This window comes from Pyxicephalus adspersus, chromosome 3 (assembly GCF_032062135.1).
Source record: "Pyxicephalus adspersus chromosome 3, UCB_Pads_2.0, whole genome shotgun sequence".
NCBI classification, from domain to species: Eukaryota; Metazoa; Chordata; class Amphibia; order Anura; family Pyxicephalidae; genus Pyxicephalus; species Pyxicephalus adspersus.
In genome coordinates this window covers 35,667,291-35,672,941 of record NC_092860.1, presented here as the reverse complement: position 1 = coordinate 35,672,941, position 5,651 = coordinate 35,667,291, and positions in this window count along the sequence as shown.

The following is a 5,651-nucleotide window of genomic DNA, read 5'->3' as shown; positions in this document are numbered from 1 at the left end:
ATACCTGTTATTATAGAAAAAATAAATAGTCACCTGTTCTTAGTTAAATTTATCAAAAATAAGTATATATCAAAATAAAAGCATGCTTCTCTACTAACAGCTATACTTAGATCATTCATTTGAAATGAAAATGCCATCTTTAAAATTCCACAACAAGGCATTTATATGTGCATCAGCCAAAACTGTATTGCAAAAGCTTGCAACAAGTTTTGAAAAATACATTTACTGGTTTTTAACAAATACTAGATTAATTTGTGAGTTTTATATCTGCTTGGACTTCAGCTTTTAGTGACCAATGAAAACATTATCCTAACTGCTGGAAAGTAATAAGCTATGCAATTTCCACTAATAATACATTTTCAGTCAAGCAACAAAATTAAAAAGGCAAGCTGCTAAAAAGAAACTCTTTAAGGCTGGGTCTACACGAAGTGTTTCCCCAGCATTTAACCTGAGGATTTAAAAACGCATTTTTGAAATTCAGGTGTTTTAAAGCTTCGAGAAGCGGAAACAGTCCATGAAGACCCAGCCTATGTGCAACAAAAATCTTTCAGGAGGCAAAGCTATTATAATAGAGAAGATATCAGAAACATTGTGCTCATGTAATTTCTTCATAGACAATATAATGATGTTCACTAGAAAAGGTTTATCCCTATGTGATTTTTCACTGGACTAAAAATGAGGTCATGACAAAGATCTGTTTTCTTTTTCTATTTTGTTCTTCCTGAACGTTTGAAATGCTGATTAACTAGGCAAGTTTAGGCTTCTCAAAGCAAGCCAATCATATCGAGCCATTTGCCAGAGACATATGTTACCCAGAGACAAGGCACTTTCACATCTATAGTGAAAAGACTGAATTGTGTCTCCATGAGCTGTAACCTACCGCAGCAGCATAAGTTATATTTTTTGCTTTTTTTTTTTGCACCCCTCCTTCTGAAGTGATCAAGGAAGCCACCTTTTCTATCTCAGCCTAACCCTGTGGGGCATGAAATGCAGGCTAATCCTTTAACAATCATATTCTGGTATTATTTTGTTATCAATATATTTTTTATTATTAACAACAGAATGAAGAACAGCTTCTTAGTCATAGAAAACTGTACAAATGTAATGTATACAAATAAAAGTAATTTAAGTAGAAAATAGGCCCATTAAAACATTGCAAAGTAAATATATAGTGTATCCAATCAATACACTACTCAATGAGACTATATTATGGACAAAAGATATATGGAAACTAAATGGAGTTACTAAGGGATAAATATATATTCTAAAAGATAAATATTAGAAATTACACCAATTCACAACATATATTAGGCTGTGTACAAACCCTGCTGTGCTCTCCTCCCTTGACTTGTATAGTGGTTATTCCCCACCCATCGTTCATGCATCCATCAGGATGAACCAATGAACAGCGTCGGGTAACCGCCGTACACATATAAGATTCTTGGCTGAGAGGGTGTGTAGCCTGTCCTTTTCCCATTGTGCCTGGATGTAGGTAGCTCACAAGACCTGTAGTCAAGCCTATGCCTGTTGCTGAATTCAAAGTTGCCTACTCAGAATGGTAAATTGGTTTAGCTGTTTTTTACTACAACAAAAAAATTGACACTGGACAATTAATGAGTGATAATAGAAGACATTGGATCACAAATCGTGAGTCCACTAATTACTATCACAATAAAATGATAGGTTGTAAATTGGTAAAGTAATGTTATCTAGTCTGATGAACCCCCGTTCCAAATGCACCAAAAAAACTTGCACTAACAATGCAAAATAAAAAGTAATTTATGTGCTTATGGGGTACCCTTAGAAGTAGCTACATATTGAAGTGTTAGTTACATCCACTTCAAATCTAATCTATCATAATGACAAAACTGTCCTAACTTACATAATTATGTAGTACTACGTAAGCAAAAATGCAGAACACATATAAACAAGCTGTGTCTGAAACATGGATAGTGTAAAAATATCCACAGGTGTAATTTGTCCACTCAATGAATAACTCACCATAAAACAATTCATAGAGTTTTTATCTAAAAGATAGAGGTGAAATACTGTAAAAAGCTGTTTGAAGCATTTCATATAATCCCTGCTTTAAAGGTAAAGAGGTGTGTTATGTAAAGCAGCTGTTCCAGATAGCACGGAGTGGGGAAGATGGCAATAAAATGTACAGATCTATCACATTAGAGATAAATTAGCTAAAAAATGAATATAAATATGGTTTATGCTAACCTAAATTCAGTTGATAGGTTCAGATATACTGATTATAGTTGTCAGGTATTTTTACCCTATGTTTTTCTTTAATGTATAGACCTCTATAAAAACTGTATTAATCAAGTATCTTAAGTGGTATGTTACACTAAACGTTTTGTTACATAAAAAATCTGTGATCCATGTAATTGGGAAGGGGTGTTTATCCACATTTTTTATCCACATACTCTGTTCTAAATCTGTCCATCTTTCTTATCTTGGTTGGGAGGTTTGCTAATCTCAAATCCCCAGATTACAGTAAAATATGTGCTTTCTTCTCTATGTATTTCACACACATGTATTTCCTAATACTAGTAAATACTTAGTAAAGACAGTTTCTGCCAGTGGCATCATATATATTTTTACTTTTGGCTGACATTTTTGAGAGTCAGTGCTTTCCCTTATTATAAATCATGAAGTAATTTCTGTATATATATTTATATATATAAATATAAATATATACAAACTTTTCTGTAAACATATAAATAAATACATATATATATATATATATATATATATATATATATAGTGTAAGGGGTTAAGCTCAGGATCGCCTTTGCTGGGGTCAAAGGACACTTGTCTGGTTCATCCAACTCAAATCACACACTGAAGTTTAGGTGTTAAGCTGACTTGTAGTCAGGTTTATTTGAAGGTTGCAGATAAAATAACAAAATAGAAAAAGAAAACCTTGCCTGTCCGACACTTACTTTACATCTAACTTTCCTGTCTATCAGCTGGAGGGCTTCTCCCTGTCAGCTCCAAACAAAGCTTTCAGCAACCTTTTACTCAGGTTTCCGCTTTCAGCAACCTTCCACTCACTTTTGAGCTCACTCACCCAGACTGACTTTCTGAGTCTCTCAGCCGAGCTCCCTTACAGACTGACTGTCTGTGTCTCCAAACAGAGCTCTCTCCCACACAGTCCACTTGTCTGTGTCTCTCTAAGCCAAGCTGAGCCTGCACAGACCCCTGTCTGTGTCTCTCCAAATTAGGCTCCTCACTGAGCTCCTGGCTCTGGGTTATATCCCCAACCCTCAGTGTTTCTTCATTAATTATCTCACAGGTGATAGTCTTCCACCTGCTACTTCACACAGGAGAGGAATCTTGGGCAAATATATCTCACATAAAAGAGGAATCCTGGGCAAATATATCTCCCTTCCACCTCCAATCCTGCCTTGGTGTCACAATATATATGTATATTTACAGAAATTTTTGTATATATAAATTTATATATATATATATATATATATATATATATATATATATATATATAAAGATATATACACACACACACACAAAAAAATATCCCAAAACGTAGGATCATGTCCCAGAACTATTTTTCTTTTGCTTGGTTTTCTTTAAAACAAGAAACAGTTATTGTTACTCGCTTTCACATCACCATTAGGCTAGTTACGTTTTTTTCAGAATCACTGGGTATCATTTTGTGTAGTCTGAATAAAATGGATAAAATATGGGAAAAGTGCATGAATTGCAGAGATGTTCTGCATGTATTTTTTACATTTAGCCATGGCATAGCTAAATTAAAACTTTATTCAATAATGTTCTGCAGTGATCAGCTCATTCCTAACAAAAGCACAGTGTTAGGATCTGAAAATGAAAAGAGATACCATGATAGATGAGTGTTTTATGAAGACAATGAAATAATTTAATTGTAATAAAAAAGGAGTATTAGTAATGCAAAGTTTGAGCCTTCAGCACATTTATAAAAGAACTGACACATATAAAAGATGTATATCCCTGTATTCGGTGACTACGGTCATGTCTATGAAAAGCAGCAGGCTTTTAGAATTTAGATCTACAGGTTTTGGGCCTCCAAATGATAGACTGAAATTACATTTTTTGGCTATAAATCTACAGCTTTTTCCAAGATAAGGCTCTTACTTGACAGCTGTTCCTTTGCCCTCCATTATATGTACATGCTAAAAATATGAACCTTTATTTTCATATTGTAAACACTAAAAAAGGTTGTTCTGCAGCAGTCCTGTATCCCTTTTAATAGATAAATAATGTTTATGACTTAAGATAGGAGCAGAATTGGACAGCTCCTCTTTAACCAGGCACCAGTTTTACAATTAGTACACATCATTTTTGGTTGTATTTCACTACATTAAGCTTCTTTAACAGTAAATAATTCTTGTTTACTGAGGATACATGCAGTGAAAATACTACACCCCCCCCCCATCGGTGAGTTTTAGGCCCCTTCTAAATGCAGTGCTCATTTGGCATTGTGTTTACATTCACATACTACTGACCAGTCCGCAGGATATGTGCATGACCAGCTTCAAGAGCATGTAAATTACACCTCAGAGAAGAGTATGTTAAACATAAACCACAAAGTATCCAATCCTTAACTCATGTGCATTATTCCCTCAGTGCTAATTACCTAACACTTATAATATTTCCTCAACGCTCATTCTTCAGTCCATGTGCATTATCTCAGCGCTCTCTAGCTGATGCACATAAGTCCCTCGGCATTCAGTTCCCAGCTCAAATAATTGAACTGCTTAATAGTCAGTGCTGATTTATATGCTGAAGATCTAGACTTTTGCTTGTGTGTTCTTCTACTGTGAAAATCTTTCTACAGTCAATGTCATGTTTGCATCTTCCAATGATCCCTAAAATTGGAAGTGCTGCCTCTCTTTTAGAACTAAGTTTATCTGTTCACCTTTTAGCTGTTCTTCTTTTTTGGTGCATATATACCTCCATGTAATCTCCTGCCCAATTTACTGCCTAAACATACCCTACAACAAAACCCTGTATTATTTCCTATTTCCCCAGCATCATCTCCACTGTTCTTGGATTTCATGACACAGTCCCTGCTATATCCAATATGAACTGTTTCTTTTTTCAATCTTCATTTTGCCAATTTCACTGACACACGTTTATTGTTTTATTATCTTCACAACTTGCTTTACAATCAGACTCATTTAATTAGCCCTGAAAAAAACATTTTTTACCTCCTTTTCTCCTGTGAACCCCTCTTTGTAAAGAGCTTGGCTCCCATGCTACTCTTCATAATTACTCGGGTTGTGAATCGGTTTACCTTCAACACTTCTTTCATTTCTCTGTAGGAGTATCACTAAATAGTTTAGTGTCTTTATTATCAGTTTTGAACAGAACAGTAACAACTATTTGTAAGCCCTCACCCACACCTAGTGCCCCCATCAAATACACTGCAATATTGTACTCCATATACTGCCCCCCAGTATACCCTACAATCACTTCTCCTACACTCTACCTGTCATGCCCTTTGTTATTCTCTCCTGCACATATTTCCCAAACACTTCTTACTCCTCTTCTGCACATACTGCCTGCGGTCATGCCCTCAATACTTTGAACCTACACATACAACCAAGACAACTGTTTAGTATTGTTTGTTACACGCCCAA